Raw genomic sequence first — 20774 nt, 5'->3', positions numbered from 1 at the left:
AAACCGGAAATAGTGTCCCGGTTTGCGACTTTTACCACGTTCTAAGAACGGAATCCGAATTGTGGAAAGGCACCGGCGGCGCAAGCCCTCATTAGGGAAAGCACTCCTCAGTTTAAGAATGGTTTCGGTTTAAGAATGGACTTCCGGAATGTCGTAAACCAAGGTACCATTGTAAATAGAAAATGCCTTGTGGCTGCAAAGGTGTCTTGTTAATACAGTTTGGAAAGTGTACGTCCAGTGATTTCTGGATGTGCAACCTGTGAACTGTGGTATGTCACAACTGCCTGCAATCTGTGCAATAAGGACCCCTTTTAACAACCGCATTCAACTCTATTGGTGTAATAGAAGGCTTTCTTTGAAGTTCTTTCATCCCCCCCCCCTTTCTGTAGTGATGCCTTTGTTGTTTGAGAGTTTGGGATCTTTAGGATATAGCTGATTGCAGCAGTTCCCCTTCTGCCCCTATAATCTCCCTGCGGGCGCTAGGATTTTGTGTGTGCATATTTTTGCAACGTGAGACTGGCTCAAACGTAACTCGCAAAGCAGCCGCAGAGAATTAATTACTGTCTTGAGGGATTCTCTTTCAGATCTTGGTAACAATATTTTTTTTCTTCTGTTGAGAAAAAGGTCTGCAGGGATGCAGCAGTGCACCTTGAAACAACCACACAATCTCTGAGCCACCAAGTCAGGTGTGAAGTTTGTCCTGGAAAAAAACCTTTATTTTTGTCTCTTTGCCAGAAGGTCTAGAACAGGGGTCAGCAAACTTTTTCAGCAGGGGGCCGGTCCACTGTCCCTCAGACCTTGTGGGGGGCCGGACTATATTTTGAAGAAGAAGAAAAAATGAACGAATTCCTATGCCCCACAAATAACCCAGAGAGGCATTTTAAATAAAAGCACACATTCTACTTATGTAAAAACACACTGATTCCTGGACTATCTGCGGGCCGGATTTAGAAGGCGATTGGGCCAGATCTGGTCCCCGGGCCTTAGTTTGCCTGCCCATGGTCTAGAAAAATAGCTAATGTTCTTAGACACTAGTGTTAAATTTATGGGAGTCTGGGTTTGAAGGGCTGCATTCAGATGAGGGGTTTATTGCATTAGTTTTGCTGGTTATATTGGTAGTACACCTGTCACGGTTTCTAAGGTGGTTTTTACACTGTAGTACCTGTTGCCTTAAGGGACACGGGTGGCGCTGTGGGTTAAACCTCAGAGCCTAGGACTTGCCGATCAGAAGGTCGGTGGTTCAAATCCCCACAACAGGGTAAGCTCCCGTTCCTCGGTCCCTGCTCCTGCCAACCTCGCAGTTCGAAAGCACGTCAAAGTGCAAGTAGATAAATAGGTACCGCTCCGGCGGAAAGGTAAACGGCGTTTCCGTGCGCTGCTCTGGTTCGCCAGAAGCGGCTTAGTCATGCTGGCCACATGACCCGGAAGCTGTACGCCGGCTCCCTCGGCCAATAATGCGAGATGAGCGCCGCAACCCCAGAGCCGGCCACGACGGGACCTAATGGTCAGGAGTACCATTGTGCTTTAAAAAGTAAAATTTTAAAAACAAAACAGGAATTATGTCTAGCAGTTCAAAAGGCACGCATGCAAAAGGAGGGTTTGTGGCAGAGGGGGAACTTATTTTCATTTGCTTCTGATCCTAAGCGGCTGCAAGGCTCCTGTTCCACAGTGCCAGTCAAAAGCGGGTGCACAACCTTCTCTTCGAGAGTGGGCAGCCGCAGTTCAGCGGCAGAGCGTTTGTTCCACAAGCAAAAGGTCCCAGGTTCAATCCCCAACAGCTCCGGGTAGTTGTAAACTGCTTTGGATATTTTAAAACATACAAAGTGGTATAAAAATGCCTTTACATAGATGAAGCTGATTGAAATTACGTGACAATGTCTGCTTTGGTACGTGTCTTCATCTTAAAAAAAGACGATTCAAGACAGAGGAAATTGAGCAGTAAAGTGTGAACGCCCCACCCATCTCACCTTTGCTTTCGCCATTCGCTCTGTTGGCTAAAAATGGTTAGGATATAAGCAATGTAAGTTGCAAACTTATGCACGCTTACCAAGGAACAAGCCCCACCGAGCACAGCGGAGCTTACATCTAAGTAAGCATGCCGAAGTCTAGCACCGCAAGCCTAGATAGGTCTACTCAGAAGTAAGCCCCGGTGAATTCAGTGGGACTCACTCCCAGGTAAGCACGTATACGACTGCAGCTATACAGTGGTACCTCGGGTTAAGTACTTAATTCGTTCTGGAGGTCCGTTCTTAACATGAAGCACCACTTTAGCTAATGGGGACTCCTGCTGCTGCCGCCGAAGCCCGATTTGTGCTCTTATCCTGAAGCAAAGTTCTTAACCTGAAGCACTATTTCTGGGTTAGCGGAGTGTGTAACCTGAAGCATATAACCTGAAGCATATGTAACCCGAGATACCACAGTAAAGCAATACAATAAGTAAGTAATTTTGAAGCCCTGATTGTGCAGAAGAAAATGATGACCCATTGTAGACATATACATTTCCCCTATTTTTTATATTATGGAGGATGACAAACATTATTTGCCCTTGAAGAAAAGAAGAGCTATTTTATCTCTTGCAAGCTGAAAAATTTAGCCAGCGTCTTAATGGCATGCCATCGAGGTTCATGAAATAGGAAGCAATTATTTAGATTGGCACGTAAAACGTAAGCGCTTGCCATTTGTTCACGATGACTCATCCACTGGCCTGGCTCTCAAGAACACCTCTGAAATGTTTTGGCAAAACTTCACAACTCCTGGGTTCATTTGCACCACGCCACCAGACCTACCCCAACTCTTACAATGTTATTCAGTGCAGCTGATCTTTGGGTGTCAACTTCCCAGATTTAAAAACCTCCCCAGCCGGGGAGGTGTCACGAAAGGACCACGTTCAGAGCATCTGTGAAAGGACTGGGGCACCATTTGTAGCTTGAGGGCCACATCCCCTTCTAGGCAATCTTTCTGGGGCCACATGCCAGTGGTGGGCGGGGCCAGAAGCAAAACTGGGCGGAGCAAGCGATGCAAATTTTACCTTTGTGCAGTAGGCTGCTTTCTACATGCACTCACACACCACTGTTTAGAAGTTAGAATGTCTAGGGGCCTCTTTTTTTTGCAGTGAAATGTATTATTTTTATTATTATTCCTTTCGTTTCTATGACGCTTTATATTTTAAAGGAGGGAAAATCTCAAAGAGGTTTACTACGCATTATAACGTCAAATAAAACAATCCAGAATAAAACAAACAGCAGCAGGAAGCTAGTGTGGTGTTGTGGTTAGGGGACTGGACTAAGACATGGGAGATCAGGGTTCAAATCCCCACGCAGTCATGAAGCTCACTGTGTGACCTTGGAGTCAGTCACAACCTCTTAATCTACCTCGCAGGGTCATTGTCGGGATTAACTGAAGAGGGGTGTGTGAACCATGTCCTCCTCAGAGAAAAAGGCGGTATATAAACTCAATAAACAAGCTTTTCTGCTTACCTGCTTAAGAAAGCCGGAGAGGCCAGCCAGATGGGAGATGTCAGTCGCCAATTTGGCATCCACTGGTCACAATCGGAACCCGTGCCAGTTGCAAAACGCACCTGGCGCCTGGCTAATTTCTAACACTGCTCTCTAGCCTCCAACCTGAGGATGGGGCACCACCAGAGTTCACTATCTAGCCACACATCTTAGCTCAGTGGTAGATTTTGCTTTTTATGAAGGACGCCCCAGCCAGCATCTCCGGGTAAAATTGGGAGATTCCTATCTGAGAAACTGGAGACCCGCTGCCAATCTGTGTAGACGATATTGAGCTAGATGGACCAATGGTATAAAGATCACTTCCTGGTGCAACTGGACTTCTCCGCGACCCTTCCCCTCTGCAGGGAGGTGGGACCGATTCGGATGGTCCGCCCCCGCTACTTAATGGATCCAATTGGCTTCCAGAGAGTGGTAGGGGATGTTTTATCCCAAGTTGATGGCCTTTAAGTTGATTCCCTGGTGGCCCGCTGGAATGCGGAGTTAACCAGGGCTATTGACTGTCTGGCTCCGAAGCGCCCTCTCCAATTGCATGGAGCCCGGGCAGCCCCGTGGTTTTCCCCGGAGCTGAGGGCGATGACGGCAGTTCCCTCATTGCGAGAAGTGAGGTTACAGGGAACCAGACAGTGGGCCTTCTCGGTAGTGGCACCCGCTCTGTGGAACACCCTCCCTTCAGATGTGAAGGAAATAAGCAGCTATCTTATATTTAAAAGACATCTGAAGGCAGCCCTGTTCAGGGAAGTTTTTAATATTTAATGCTGTACTGTTTTTAACATTTGATTGGGAGCCGCCCAGAGTGGCTGGGAAACTCAGCCAGATGGGCGGGGTATAAATAATAAATTATTATTATTATTATTATTATTATTATTATTATTATTATTATTAAGGCAGTTTCCTATTAGCTCAGTCGTTGGGGCATGAAATTATTAATCTCAGGTTCATGGGTTCGAACCCCGCGTTGGACAAAATTCCTGCATTGCAGGAGTTTAGACAAGTGTGACACTTGTGGTCCCTTTCAACTCTGCAGTTCCAGGATTCTGTAAATGAACTCAGGCTTCCATGCAGAGCAACTAAAGGCTGCCCAGCTCTTTGAAAGATGAACTCCGCTCCCCGCACTGGAAACGTTCAGAGTTAATTGCCAAGGAGATTTTTTCCTTCTGTCTGGGGACCCAAGCCAATGAGCTGACGAAGAGCTTCGAACGTCAGCTGGGAAGCCCCTGGTTGAAATCCCACATCAGTCACAAATTCAATAAGGCAAACTGCTTGCCACCAGTGCCTTAGCCTCACATCTCCAATACGGAGGACAAAGAATACCGAATTGCCTTATTAGGTTCTTCCAAGGAGGGTTAAGAAACTGAAACAGGACAAAAAAACCCATTATATAAATGCCAGGTATGAGAGAAGAACATAAGAAGGATCAAACTACTGTAAAGACCTGTTTAATCCAGCATTCTGTTTGCAAGGGTGCCACCACCAAAAAGCCCATTTGTGGCTTCTAGCAATGGTCATTCAAAGGCATACTCAGGGCTTTTTTCAGCCAGAGCTCACCAGAGCTCAGCTCCAGCACCTGTCAAGTGGGAGCCATTGCCATTCTAAAAGAACAAGAGAGAAGTCCAAACACCTCCTTTTCTAGAAAAAATAGCACTGGGCACACTGTGTACTTAACCTGGAGGTATAACATCATAGCTAAGAGCCATCAATTGTCTCGTCCTCCACGAATTTACTGAGCTTTCTTTTAAAGCTGTCAAAGTTTACGGCCATCGCTATAACTTGTCGTAGCAGTTTTCATGAGCTGTGTGCAGATTCATTCAATGATCCTAGGTTCCCAGTATTATGAGAGATTGGGGGTGAACACTTCTCTCAATCTGCTTTCTCCATGCCTAATTTTATATACCTCTATACCCTTGAGCTGAAAAAGTCCTGCTCCTTCCTCGTCCGTGTCAACATTAAGAAAAAGAGGTAGGAATACGAACAACAATGTATATATATTCCGACTGTCAAGTGACTTTCCTTCTTTAAAGTTCTCTTTTTTAAAAAAATAATTTTTATTCACTTTCCAAACAAGTTTTATACAGTCAACAAATTATTTTACACTCATGCTTCAATTTTTGACTTCCCTCAGTTTCTCTATCAATCTTTCAAAAAATTTCTATTTATTGACGCATTTCTAAACATGATATTGCCTTTCCCCACTCCTTTTCCTCTTACTCTCTTTTTTGCAGTATTTCTTACTATTTCACAGAGTCTCTTCAAAACCAACAAGCGTTGTCTGTGTATCACATATATTTTTCAGATATTCTGTAAATTTCCCCCAGTCCTCAATAAACTTTTGGTCTTTCTGGTATCGAATCTTCCCAGTCAATTTGTCCAATTCTGCATATTCGGTCAATTTCCTTCTCCATTCTTCCACTGTTGGAATTTCTTCCTGTTTCCATCTTTGGGCCAGAAGTAACCTTGCGGCAGTCACTGCATATTGAAACAGTTTACAGTCTCTCTTATTGATTTCATTTCCTACCATTCCTAATAGAAAGGCTTCTGGTTTTTTAACGAACGTATATTTCAACATCTTTTTCAATTCATTGTATATCATTTCCCAGAAGTCTTTCACCTTTTTACACTCCCACCACATATGATAGAAAGTACCTTCTTTTTCTTTACATTTCCAACACCCTTCTTTAAAGTTCTCAACGCTCTTAACTAGCTCAAGGTTGTCCTCTGAACTTAACTGATAATCAGTCACAGTCAGTCCATCATTTGAAAAATAAGACTTTAGAGCCGTCTTGCCAGAAAACGTCAACTAGACATTCTGCTTTAGTGACTGTAACTTTGGTTCAAGGAGCCATTTGGCACCTAGATTACATGTCTGAGTTTCTAACACTGTTCTAGAGTTAGGGGTGAGCAGTGCCAATGCCTTGGTTTAAGAACAACTTAGTTTATGAACAACTTGGATTAAGAACGCTGCAAGCCCAGAAGAAGTAGGTGTTTTGGTTTGTGAACTTTGCCTTGGAATAAGAACATGTTCTGCTTCCTGTTGCGTGCATTCCATTTGTAAATTGAGTCCTCCGCTGCTTAAACCAAGCCTTGGTTTAAGAACGCTTTGGTTTAAGAACGGACTTCCGGAACGGATTAAGTTCCTAAACCAAGGTACCACTATACTAAACTGTTGAGGGTCGTTTAAAACATAAGGAGACTGCCTGCCCTAGCGCTCTAAAGAGGACCTCTCCAGAACTGAGTACAGTGGTACCTCGGGTTACAGACACTTCAGGTTACAGATGCTTCAGGTTACAGACTGCACTAACCCAGAAATAGTACCTCGGGTTAAGAACTTTGCTTCAGGATGAGAACAGAAATCGGGCTCCGGTGGCGCGGCAGCAGCAGGAGGCCCCATTAGCTAAAGTGGTGCTTCAGGTTAAGAACAGTTTCAGGTTAAGAACAGACCTCCAGAATGAATTAAGTTCTTAACCCGAGGTACCACTGTAAAATGGCAAATGGAATTCAATGTAAAACAAGAGTGATGTGATGCACGCTCCTGGGGTTTGAAATGGCGGTCACTGACCAGTAAGCAGCCGAGACCTTGGGGTCATAGTGGACAACTCAGTGAAGACGCTGGCCCCGTGGGCAGTCTTTGCAAGAGCTTTTCCAAACCAGCCAGGCAACCCCAACGACTAGTACAAGCGCATGCGGGGAAAGAAGGTTGCTGGGGCGGATGACCTGCCTGCCCTGAACACAAGGCAAACGGGTTAATTCTGTGCTCAGAACACCACCAGGTAATTCTGTACTCCCACCCATTAGCCACACAGCACCGGAGGCAAAATGGCCCATTCCCAACCCTCCCCTACAATAGACCAGTCCGTTCTGCTTCCAGCCCTGCCTGCTGGGGAAAAGGCAGTGGGGCTGACCTTCTGGTGGTTTTCAGGACGTTTTGTTGCCGGATTTACAGCCGGGATTTGACAAGAGGAGTGCAAGCCTGCACGTCCTGCAGCCAAATGCCCCTGGAGTATTTTGTTATCCTGATGGTTGGCTTTATAACGCTCCAGATTTATTGCAGGACACGTGGGGAGGGAAACAAACAAACAGAAGAGTCTCCAGAAAAAAACCCCAGCAATTGGAAATGCAGGCCAACTGACTCAGATGAAGGGATTCCTTTGCAAGGAAGAATCTGCTGGAGGGAGGGTGCTTAACCCTTTACAGTCTCAAATTAGAGGCTGACACAGGATTGGGAATTCTGTAGAGATGCTGTCCAATATCAATTTACTCTCCCTGAGTGAATACAGTGGTACCTCAGGTTAAGTACTTAATTCGTTCCGGAGGTCTGTACTTAACCTGAAACTGTTCTTAACCTGAACACCTTAACCTTAATGGGGCCTCCTGCTGCTGCCGTGCCGCTGGAGCCTGATTTCTGTTCTTATCCTGAAGCAAAGTTCTTAGTCTGAAGCACTATTTCTGGGTTAGTGGAGCCTGTAACCTGAAGCGTATGTAACCTGAAGCGTATGTAACCTGAGGTACCACTGTATTCAGGTTTTTGAGGGTTGTTGTTGTTGCTGTTTTGAAAAAAGAAGAAGTGTGCACACACTTTGTATTAACCCTAATATTATTCAATTAAAATCCTCTGGGTTCCATCCCATATTAAGCAATTGACTATAAGCACGCAAGGAAACGGCTGAGACAAGACAGGGCAGGTTAACCATTAACCAAAGAGACTCCAAAGTTCAAGCAAGGAGAAAATAACGTGATTTCAGCAGCTTTGGGATTGGAAACCGGAGGCCTGGAAAGAGGCTAAATAAACATCATAAATGTAAAGCACATTGACTTCCCTGGGAATTGTAGTTTGTGAAGGGTGCTGGGAATTGTAGCTCTGTGAGAGGGTAAACTACAGTTTCCAGGATTCTTTGGGAGGCTGCGTGCACTTTAAATGTGCAGTGTGCATGCAGACTGAGACTCAAATCATGGTAAGATTTCAGCAAAGGAAAGAGAGATTCTGCAGTGTCTAATTTGGGTTACAATGTGTGGTGTGGTTCCCCCTCCAAACCATACACACCTTTTTGCAACACAACTTAAGGCCAGACCGATTTGTCTCCCTGGGGGACCAGTTGATTATTCCAAGCACTGTTCACATTTATGAGACGCCACAGAACACCTGCAGACAGGGGAAAACCCTGACACAGCAACAAAAATCCATAAGCTAAAAAAATTTTAAAAATCCAAGCAGCACATATGAAGACCCAGTTCACGCACAACAATACTAAGTAGGCAACAGGTGCCTGCAGGGCCAAGTGAATATGCTTTGGTGCTTGAAACAGACAATTCGAACTGCGTTCCCATCGTTCTCATTAGTGTGGGAATAATCTATCAGGATTATCTATCTATCCACAAAGCCCAAAGAAATGAACAGGCCCAGCTGTTTCTAACATCACCGTATTGTGCCTTGTGGCAAGTCCTCCCCCAAATGCCGCCATCAAACTTGGGCGCCTTCTAAACGACACGTTTACAACATTATTAACAGCCATGAGTTCCCCCGAAGATTCCTGGGAACTGTAGTTTGCTAAGGGCGCAGACTCCTGCCCTCCTCACAGAGCTACAATTCCCAGAGTTTAACAATTCTGTTGTTGCTGCTGACGCTTCTCTGTATATTAGTAGCTGACCAGTGTAGCTGGGGCAACCCAGTCAAGATGAGCAGTGTACAAAAAGCAAATTATTATTCTTATTCTTATTATTATTATTATTATTATTATTATTCCACTTCCCAGGGAGCTCTAGGGAAATGCAGCTCAGTGAGGAAGAATACAAGCAAAACCGACAACGTTTCCTTTTTTTTTAAGGGAAATTCCCTTATTCCGAATAGGATTTCTCTCAAGAAAAGGGAAATGAATACGAGTCTCCCAACAGTTCTTAGCATTCTTAACAAACTACAGTTCCCAGGATTCCTTGGGGCAAGCCATGACTGTTTAAAGTGATATCTTTGTGCTTTAAATTTGTAGTGCGGATGGGGCCTTGCAGAATCATAATTCATACATGTAAAAGACAGCAACAAAAGCAGTACATATGGCGGTGGGAGGAGAGGGAATAAAATTATTTCCCCCCAAGAAAACAAATAATATTTTTCTGTTGGAGTGTTTGTAAAGAATCCCTTGGGAGGTAACACATCTGGATCCCTCCTCAGCCACCCAGAACTCCCTACTGGCTATACCTCTCTTTCTCTCTATTTTTTTACATACAAAATGCAATCACCTGGAAAGGGCCCAAATACAACACACCTTAGGTTTTGGTTTTCCCCCTGAAAGCTGAAAGCCCCGGAGGCAAAATACCTTCAAATGCAAACATCAAAGGAGCAATTGCTTTCATCCAACAAAGTGCAGATTATTTTGCTGCTCCTGTTTATATATCGCCAGAGAAGATTTGGGATGTTTCGCTAAAACGCAGGGCCTCAACTGCACCACAATCAGAGGTGATGTGGGGCACACAGCGGCCTGCCTCAGTCGAAGCAAGTTTTCTCTCCCCAGCAACACAATAATATTTACTTTAAATTTACACACATAATTTCCCCACCAGTCGATGATGTGAGGCAGGGCAGGGGAGAGATGTGGGGCAGGGCAGGGGAGAGATGTGGGGCAGGGCAGGGGAGAGATGGGCAGAACTCCAGAACATCACCAGGGGAAACACACCTGAGATAGGTGGACAAAGGCACATAAAACCATAGAGCTGTAGAGTTTGATGGGACCCCAAGAGTCATATATTCCAACCCCCTGCAATGCAGGAATCTCAGCTAAAGCATCCATGACAGATGACCATCCAACCTCTGCTTAAAAACCTCCAAGGAAGGAGACTTCCCCTCCGTCGAACAGGTCTTGTTGTCATAAAGTTATTGCCATACTTCCATAAGGCAAGAGGTAAAGGGACCCCTGACCATTAGGTCCAGTCGTGGCCGACTCTGGGGTTGCGGCGCTCATCTCGCTTTATTAGCCGAGGGAGCCAGCGTACAGCTTCCGGGTCATGTGGCCAGCATGACTACGCCGCTTCTGGCGAACCAGAGCAGTGCACGGAAACGCCGTTTACCTTCCTGCCAGAGTGGTACCTATTTATCTACTTGCACTTTGACGTGCTTTCGAACTGCTAGGTTGGCAGGAGCAGGGACCGAGGAACGGGAGCTCACCCTGTTGTGGGGATTCGAACCACCGACCTTCTGATCGGCAAGTCCTAGGCTCTGAGGTTTAACCCACAGCGCCACCCGTGTCCCTTAAGGCAACAGGTACTACAGTGTAAAAACCACCTTAGAAACCGTGACAGGTGTACTACCAATATAACCAGCAAAACTAATGCAATAAACCCCTCATCTGAATGCAGCCCTTCAAACCCAGACTCCCATAAATTTAACACTAGTGTCTAAGAACATTAGCTATTTTTCTAGACCATGGGCAGGCAAACTAAGGCCCGGGGACAAGATCTGGCCCAATCGCCTTCTAAATCCGGCCCGCAGATAGTCCAGGAATCAGTGTGTTTTTACATAAGTAGAATGTGTGCTTTTATTTAAAATGCATCTCTGGGTTATTTGTGGGGCATAGGAATTCGTTCATTTTTTCTTCTTCAAAATATAGTCCGGCCCCCCACAAGGTCTGAGGGACAGTGGACCGGCCCCCTGCTGAAAAAGGTTGCTGACCCCTGTTCTAGACCTTCTGGAAAAGAGACAAAAATAAAGGTTTTTTTCCAGGACAAACTTCACACCTGACTTGGTGGCTCAGAGATTGTGTGGTTGTTTCAAGGTGCACTGCTGCATCCCTGCAGACCTTTTTCTCAACAGAAGAAAAAAAATATTGTTACCAAGATGTGAAAGAGAATCCCTCAAGACAGTAATTAATTCTCTGCGGCTGCTTTGCGAGTTACGTTTGAGCCAGTCTCACGTTGCAAAAATATGCACACACAAAATCCTAGCGCCCGCAGGGAGATTATAGGGGCAGAAGGGGAACTGCTGCAATCAGCTATATCCTAAAGATCCCAAACTCTCAAACAACAAAGGCATCACTACAGAAAGGGGGGGGGGATGAAAGAACTTCAAAGAAAGCCTTCTATTACACCAATAGAGTTGAATGCGGTTGTTAAAAGGGGTCCCTATTGCACAGATTGCAGGCAGTTGTGACATACCACAGTTCACAGGTTGCACATCCAGAAATCACTGGAAGTACACTTTCCAAACTGTATCAACAAGACACCTTTGCAGCCACAAGGCATTTTCTATTTACAATGGTACCTTGGTTTACGACATTCTGGAAGTCCATTCTTAAACCGAAACCATTCTTAAACTGAGGAGTGCTTTCCCTAATGAGGGCTTGCGCCGCCGGTGCCTTTCCACAATTCGGATTCCGTTCTTAGAACGTGGTAAAAGTCGCAAACCGGGACACTATTTCCGGTTTTGTGGAGTTTGTAAACCGAATCATTCTTAAACAGGACTGTTCTTAAACTGAGGTAAAGGGACCCCTGACCATTAGGGCCGTTCGTGGCCGACTCTGGGGTTGCGGCGCTCATCTCGCTTTATTGGCCGAGGGAGCTGGCGTACAGCTTCCGGGTCATGTGGCCAGCATGACTAAGCCGCTTCTGGTGAACCAGAGCAGCGCACGGAAACACCGTTTACCTATTTATCTGCTTGCACTTTGACGTGCTTTCGAACTGCTAGGTTGGCAGGAGCAGGGACCGAGCAACAGGAGCTCACCCCGTCGTGGGGATTCGAACTGCCGAACTTCTGATCAGCAAGTCTTGGCTCTGTGGTTTAACCCACAGAGCCACCCGCGTCCCTCTAAACCGAGGTTCCACTGTATTATAAAGAGCTGGAATGCTCTGATATATAATGAAATGGGGTGGGAATGTTTAAAATAACTTTTGTTAAAAAACTTGTGCATGACAACAGCTGCATGAATGGTTACTAGCCCACAGATGGAAAGAAGAGACAACCCCAACCAGAGAAGAATGGCAAACCAAGTTGATGGACTATGCTGAAATGGCAAAATTCATTGGGAAGCTCAGGAACCAGGAAGACAAGATCTTTAAAAAAAGAATGGGAAAAGTTTATAATGTATATACAGTGGTACTTCGGGTTAAGTACCACTGTACTTAATTTGTTCCGGAGGTCCGTTCTTAACCTGAAACTGTTCTTAACCTGAAGCACCACTTTAGCTAATGGGGCTTCCTGCTGCTGCTGTGCCGCCACCGCACGATTTCTGTTCTCATCCTGAAGCAAAGTTCTTAACCCGAGGTACTATTTCTGGGTTAGCGGAGTCTGTAACCTGAAGCGTATGTAACCTGAAGCGTATGTAGCCCGAGGTACCACTGTAACAAGATTACTGCAAGCAGATTGAAACTTTGGCGGGATTTTAAACACATTTGTAATGTATGGATAACTTAGAAAGGTTAGAATTTTTTGGGGAGAAGTAGTGATATGCAGTTGAAAATAGGATTAATAGGACGCATGGAAGGGATGGGGGGGGCAGTCAGGAGATTCAGAGTAATCTCAGCATTTGGATTCGGAATTGGTTTTGCGGTATGTTTATATTTTTGAAAATCAAATAAAAATTATTTTAAAAAGAAAGAAAAGGAGCTGGAATGCTGCAGCAAATGACTGCCATCCTGTGCACGTCTACAGGATATGATCCTCTGAATTCATTGGGAGGTAAATTTGGGAATCTGGCCTGAAACATTGGAGAGCTGCTGTTAGTCAGTGTCGACAATACTGAGGCAAATGGACCAACGGTCTGACACGGTATAATGCAGCTTCCTCTGTCCCTGTTAAGGAGAAAAGCCAAAATCTGTTTCAGCCCCACGAAATCTGCAGGAGCAGGGCAAAAATACCGATCTATCTTACACGGATGGAGTATGGATTGCAATACGAGAAGCACAGATCACTGGGGAAGTTTTGCAGTTGGTGTAGGTCGTATTTTAGGATCAATGGAGTGTTTTTATTGAAATACATGAATCATCAGCAAAGCAGGGTTTTTATTGAAAACATTTCCATTTGTCACTCATGAAAGCTAACCCCAAGCCAGGTTTTTTTTTGCTCCAAGCGAAGGAAAAGGTTTAACATCCTTTGCCAAAGAAAGATGAATCCTTTGAGTCAACGATGCAAGTGGAGCCCACATGCCTGGTTCAAGGAACATAACAAGTTGATTTATACAACGCCAGACCAATGGCCAATCGTGTTCAATATGAAGCAAAGCATCCTTCACAGCCCTACCTAAAGGCAACGGAGACTGAAACAGGGATTTTCTATACACAAAGTGCTACTCAACCTCTGAGAAATACCATTCTTCTTCTTTGGATCTGCACAATATTTTCAGCAATGGTTACCATTATGCCCAATTTATTTTGGCTTTCCTAGTTGCAGGGAGCGGCAAGGACTTCTGCCAGAAACCTAACTTTTTTAAAGTTGAAAACGGATACCCAGAAAGTTTTAAGGATATGCCCAGAAGCACATTCTGTGCTTCGTTTACACGTGTGGCAGAACTGTTACATAAGCGAAACGAACACCTCGCACTGGCGCAAACTAAGACACATCTATTTAAGACTATATAGTCCTTGGAGCAGGGACCCCTTTTTGCTTTTCGCTTTGCAAAGCTTACAGGCAAGGAAGAATTACACTGTGTAAAAAACCAAAACAAAACCAAAAAAATCATTTGGCACCCGGCAATCTGTTTTGGCTACAGGTCTTGGCACGCTAGGCTTTCTTTTTTTAGTTAATGCTTGCATTTGGGTGGTTGCAACATGACACCAGCGAAAGGGGATCTCTAGTCCCTGTTGGCAAGGATTGAACTCTGCGCTAAGCGTGGCCACTCCCACCTCCAGCCCCTGCCACACACCTATCCCTCTGCCCACAGCTGGCATGCAAAGTTTTTGTGCAGTGGCACTGTCCCAAGGGCAAGATCCTGGGTATTTTACTGCAATGTTGCACTGATTAGGGCATGGGTCAGCAAACTTTTTCAGCCATGGGCCGGTCCACTGTCCCTCAGACCTTGTGGGGGGCCAGACTATATTTTGGAAAGGGAAAAAAAGAACGAAGTCCTATGCCCCACAAATAACCCAGAGATGCATTTTAAATAAAAGCACACATTCTACTCATGCAAAAACACCAGGCAGGCCCCACAAATAACCCAGAGGTGCATTTTAAATAAAAGGACACATTCTACTCATGTAAAAACACGCCGATTCCCGGACCCTCCGTGGGCCGGATTTAGAAGGCGATTGGTCCAGATCCGGCCCCAGGGCCTTAGTTTGCCTACCCATGGACTAGGACAAGCCCCCCACTCCAATTCCTTGTGCAGACCCAGGAGTTAGGCCTTTAATGCTACAACCATTCGCTTGCAAGGATTGTCACCCCCTCCAAAAAAAAGGGATTCAGTCACCCCAGGCATCGCCCGCTGGGCTCCTGGGGCATCCCTGCTGCAGATGAGGTCGACAGGACCCGAACTGCCTTTCAAATGCAGCGGCTCCCAGACTCTGCAACGCTTCTGGCAGCCACAATGACGTAACCAGCAGACGGAGCGGTGCGGGCCGCTTGGACATAAACAAGCGCTAACCTGGAACAGAAACTACAGGCACGGCCAGGATTAGGAGCGGGGGTGGAGAGAGCCACTTTTCCAAAACAGTCACTCGCTGGGGGCAGCCGAGTTTGCACCATTTAGGGTCTTTGCAGCCAAATGCACGAATTCCAGGAAACAATGCAAGGCCTCCCGCTAGGTGTTCTCTGCAGAACTGACTTCCCCCCCTTCTTTCCTTGCCACGGCTGAGTGTTTTCCGTCCCCCCCAATGAACCAAACGGAGTATGCACCACTGAACTTGCTCCAAAGTCATTCAAAAGAAGGTCAAAGCGCGCGCAAAGCAGACGCCGGATCCTAACCACGTATAAACTCAGATGCAAATCCCAGAAGAGTACAATGGGTCTGGCTCCCTAGAGAGCTTGCATCCGACCGCAGCCTTGACTGCTCACCGCCCGTTTCCTTTACATTGCGCCTTGCATGCAAGCCGCAGCCGTCCTGCACCGGACGCATAAAACGGTCTGCACCCCGTTGCAAACGCGCGCGCGGTTTTCTTGGGAGACGCGCTCGGCGTTGCAGCAGCGCGAAAAGAGCGCGCTTGCTACACAGCAGGCCGCCCGCGGAAGGGTCCCCGCATGTATTATGTAAACAACAACACGGGCAACGGCTTAGGCACCACCTCCCTCTTAAAGCGCACACGCGGGGAGAAAAATATGGAACAATGCAGCAGGGGAGTGCGAAATAATAATAATGTAATCCGGCAGAATGCAAACAGGAACCGCTTTCAAAACACCAGCGTTGCGTATCTTTGAAGTTGCTCAAGTCCTGCTCTGGCCTACTCCGCACAAATGGTTTGGGCATGGAGGTTTGTGCAGATCAAGGGTGCAAACACAGGTCAATGCAAAGATAGAGAAATGCATACAACAGGCGAACGTGGCCAGGATGCAGCCTTCGATTGCAAAAGGAGTCTTGCTTGGATTTCAGACTCTATCACGGATATCAACAAAGAGGCTTGCATCCTGATCTGCAACGGCCAAGTATTTATTATTATTATTTATTATTAATTTGGCTCACCTCCCCTGCAAAGCCGTAGAAATCCCCTGTTGCAATTGGCCAGCATCCGGTCCATTAAAACCCCATGGTGGCAGCTCCAGGCGTGAAAGAGAGATGGTTTGCTTAGTTGCTCTTCGTTAGTTTCCTGCTCGGTCCATGGTTGATGGGGAAGAAGAGGCGGCGGCGGGGCTGCAGCTGCCTCCGGTGTTCATGCCTCCATGGTGGCGGGTGCTTCGCTTGGGGCTCTCCGTTGCGCTTTGGAGGGAAAGCAAAAAAAGGAAGACAGAGAGAGAAGGGGGAGGTAAGGGAGAGAGAGAGAGAAAAACTGGCCCTTTTGTTGTGGTTGGTGCGGTTCCTGCCCCCAGGGCAGAGAAAAGCGCCTTGCTTGCTTAGGAAGGGGAGGCGAAAGGAAAAGGGGAAGAGGGGAGGAAAGAGGGAAGGGAAAGGGGGGGTGGAAAATAATAATTAAAGGGGGGGATAAAACAAGAAAAAGAGAGAGAGTGAAGCAGAGAGCAAGCCGCTTCCCGGGGGGAGCAGGGGAGGGAAAGAAGAGCCGGCAGCGGGCAGCTGAGCCTCCTCCCCCGGCCTCGCTGCTCCGCCTCCTGCGCGCAAAAGTGGTGCGTAAAGGAGAGGAGGCGGAGGCGGGCGGGCTTTGCGCAGGGATCCTGGGCTGCCGAAGCGCGCGCCGAGACCCGGGAAAGAGGGGGCGGAACTGGTGCCGCCGCCGCCGACTCAGAAAGCCCAGGAAGCTGCCTTGTGTAGTTCCAGTCTCCAGCAAAGATGTGCTCTCCCAAGCCCACGTTTCCAGCATGTTTGCCTTCCTGGCTCTACGCTGGCTTGGTCATGTCCACAGAATGGAAAAGGGCCGGGTTCCACCACGGACGTGAAACCAGTTCTGTGATTGCAAAGGAGTCTTGCTTGGGTTTCAGAGGTGCGCCAACTCCGTGTTGCAAGGTGCAGAGGCGTGCCTAGGCTTCCTGGTGCTCTTGGCAAGGAGATGTATTTGTGCCACGCCGCGGGGCTCCTGTGATAGTCCACACCAGATACCGGATTTCTCCACCGAGGTGCCTGGAGGAGCCAGCGCACCTCACCCAGCCGCCCAGGGTGTAGACAGGCAGGCTTCTTTGCCATCCAAGCCAAAGTGGACAGGTGTGATTTTTGCCCCTTCCTGGGCCTTTGGCAGGCCCAACTGGAAGGTACGCCCCGTCAGATATGTCTGCAGACATGACATGAAGGCTGGCAGCGTTAACCCTACCTGATGGGAATTCCTTGCAGAAGACACACAGGCCATGTATCCACAGCAGTGAGCAGAAGAGGAGTGACGGCTAGGAGGACCATAGAGAGAAGAAATGCCCTGGTGCATCTGTAGCAGCACAACTGGACACCTTCGTCTGCCCCAGCTGCAACAAAATATGTCTCTCCCATATCAGTCTCTACAGGCGCTGCAGCCTTCCAACAGTTTGACTTCACCCCCAAAGGTGTCTCCCGAGACAGACTGATGCCAACTAATCACTCTACCTAGAACAAGGCCAGCACTGCCTGGCTGGGAGCTCTCCGGGGTTTCAGACGAGTGACATTTCCATTGGAGATGCTCTTGAGGAATGAAGCTGGGATCTTCTGCCTGCAAAGCAGAGGCTTTACGGCTCAGCTGCGACTGTCTTTCCCCCTTGGGGTCTTGAGCTGCTGCAGCTCTCAGAGTTCCTGATGCAAGATTCTTCCTGTGCCTGCTTGGAGATGAGCTGGAGGCCTCTGTTGTGCAGAGCAAGATGCTCCACTGCCAAGCTGTTTGTTGCATTTCCAGCCTGCCCGTTAGTCAGAGAAAAAGCTCCCAGCTTTTACTGGGGCAACTCTGTCAGATGAGCAACATATAAAAAATAAAATTATTATTACAGTCATACCTCGGGTTACAGATACTTCAGGTTGCACGATTTCAGGTTGCGCACTGCGCCGAACCCAAAAGTACCGGGTTACTTCCAGGTTTTGGCACTTGCTCATGCGCAGAAGTGTCGCATCGCAACCCGCTGCGGGTTGCAAATCTGCTTCCCGCACGGATCACGTTCGCAACCCAAGCATCCACTGTAGTATTATTATTATGAATTAGCGATAGAGCTAAATAATGCAGTCTGATCTGATTTGATTGTGTTTACTTGTGTTTACTTCTACAATGAGCTGTGATCATTATGTCTTTACAGAGCTATCAGAAGCAACTGAGGGTTGCTACTTTATGCATGGAGGAGGGAAGGACATTTCATAATACAGGGGCAACAGCAGAAAATACTTGGTTCTGGGCCACCACTCTATGTGATTCTTCAGGATGCAGTGCCAGGAACAGATTTACCCAGATCTAAGTTATCTTATATCTTACAGATTTGTATATTAGATGGCTGTCAATACTTCCAATGATTTTAAATGACAATAGCAATCATTTGAGATAACAATGTTATATACATTATATATAATGTATTGCTGAATTAATGTCACCTCTAACACAATAGGAAATGCTACACATCATAAAGAGATCGTATACATTATAAAAGCAGTAACCAGAAGCGCGTGAATTTTAATCACAGGCAAAACAGGTTAGGATAAATAGGATCATTGCTTCTATGCATTGCTGAATGCCACAGAAATGATAAATAATGTTTATTACATAATAAGAGGTTCCAAACTGGGTATGAAAGCAACCATGTGACTTTTGTTCTTATCACCGCATGTTAATTAATCTCAAAAGCTTGCTCGCTATTTTGTGGTACATTGGTTAGTCTTATTTAATAAAGGTTTGGTATATTTATTGAATGAATGAAAAGGTTCTTTGGCGAGGTTGAATGGACAAGCATAATTCTTGTGTGTTCCTGTTGGCATGTTACATACCTAACAGATAAACATGGCCTGATTTGCTGCTTGCATCCATTTGACTGATTAACATGATCTCAAATTATGAGAGCCCTGCTTTTTAATCTGTTCCACTCAAATCCCTTTGTGTGTGCTGTTGAGAAGGGACTTGTTTGCTCATTCAAGCCTGAGCGGAAGGATCAAGTAGGTAGCAGCTGTGTGCTAAGAGACATGTTCCCTTCCATCCTTCCCCCCCCTTCAGAGAGAGCTGAGTGCATGATGCATGCTCAGCAAGGCAGCCACTGTTGGCAGAGAGAGGAAGAAGGAAATGCCAGAGAATCAAAGCTGTGATGAGCTGGTGTTATGTGTGGGGAGCAACCCTGGATGTATTGAATGTGTTCATGATATTTTTTGATGGGCCAATTGAAATGTCAATTCTGTCCTAGGAATGGTTAAATCTGTCGTTTTCTGCGTCACTCAGGTTTTTCCAGTATTGAATTGAGTTCTCCACATTTCTGTGGGATAACCAGCCTCATACAACCAACGTGCCAGTGCATGAAGGGGTTAATGCCATAGAGTAAGCTGTCCTGCCATGTTTAGCTAGGTCACTGCCCCTCACCTTGGGAGGAAGGTAATCAACCCTATTGTTCCCCACCTGTCTACCCGAGAAGCTCAGTGTGTAAAGAGCTCTGAGCTGGTTGTTCCAAGCTCAGTAACTAAGCCAAGTTGTACTGCCTGTGTTTTCTGACTGATGCATGGAAAAACATATGAACCTGACCTTTGAAGAGTTTGTAAGTAAACCATTTTTAACTTACCGAATGTGTGGTCTTTTTGTATGCTCACAGATTCTCCACTGCTGCTCATGGGCAAGGGCTTTTGACATCACCCAAGCAACGCAGGAAGGAGCACTGCACGGTATGAATAAGGTAATGTTGGGAAGGTATGTAGCTGAGTACTAGAGCATCTGCCTTGCATGCAAAAGGCCTTGGGTTCAGTCCCAAGCATCTCTAGTGGAAGGGTCCTGCCTGAAATTCTGGGGAGTCAAAACCACTTCTGAGCCAGATGAGCCAATGGTATGAATCAATATAAACCAGCTTCATTGAAAATCTAAGCAAATAAACAATGGTAAACACACCTCTTAGGTTGCTTAGATGCTTGTGTTTGCTTCCAGAGCTGTTTCTTCTCAGAGACTCTTCATGAGATATTAGAGGCCTGCCCGCTAATTATACCACTGCTTAATTTCACAAAAGGCTTTGCATAAGGGTCTCCCACGGAATCCAGTGCCTCAGGAACAGTTGCTCAGAACTGCCCAGCATTCTTTGCTTTTAACGCAAGCCAAACAGGCGTGGAAGCGACTGTGCAGAAGTCTGCACTGAGTTCGTATTTCATCCCATTAGCATTAGGAAACCATTATGGATGAAAACTGAAGCATGACTCACGCTTTCCTGACCAGCCTTGGTAATGGGCACGAAGAGGAGCCAGAGGCAACCAAAACACTGCTAGAAATGCTCACATTTTTCCAAGTATAACTAAGACAGAAGAGGTGCGACTGCAGTCAAAGCACATTTCATCTCCGGTGAATACAGAACTCCCAGTTCTGCTTTCGATGGCAGACAAGCAACTTTCCCCCTCACATTTCTAAAGAGTGTACAGCCACCTTGTGAGACAGGTTTGGGTGCAAAAGAGTGGAAGGTCTCTTGCTGAGCAGCAAGAATGAAGTGGCGATGGGAACCCGTGTCTCCCTGGCCGAAGTCAACATTGTGTCTGCTTCACCGTAAAGGTAAAGGTACCCCTGACCATTAGTTCCAGTCACAGACGACTCTGGGGTTGCAGCGCTCATCTCACTTTACTGGCCGAGGGAGCT

At 46.5% G+C, this 20774-nt stretch overlaps 1 protein-coding gene across 2 annotated transcripts in view; it reads right to left on the bottom strand.

The window, feature by feature from the left end:
• Positions 1–16686, bottom strand: part of CCNI (cyclin I) — a 61604-nt gene extending 44918 nt beyond the window's left edge. The window contains exon 1 of one of the 2 annotated variants that reach the window (XM_053404360.1): positions 16100–16686. The gene's annotated coding sequence lies outside the window, so the exon portion shown is untranslated. The remainder of the gene's footprint in view (positions 1–16099) is intronic. The other variant, XM_053404359.1, reaches the window with a different exon arrangement.
• Between the last annotated feature and the right edge of the window lie 4088 nt (positions 16687–20774).

The sequence above is a fragment of the Podarcis raffonei genome, chromosome 9 (assembly GCF_027172205.1).
Source record: "Podarcis raffonei isolate rPodRaf1 chromosome 9, rPodRaf1.pri, whole genome shotgun sequence".
NCBI lineage: Eukaryota > Metazoa > Chordata > Lepidosauria > Squamata > Lacertidae > Podarcis > Podarcis raffonei.
Note: the sequence above shows the minus strand (reverse complement) of the source record. Positions and strands in the feature narration are given on the sequence as shown.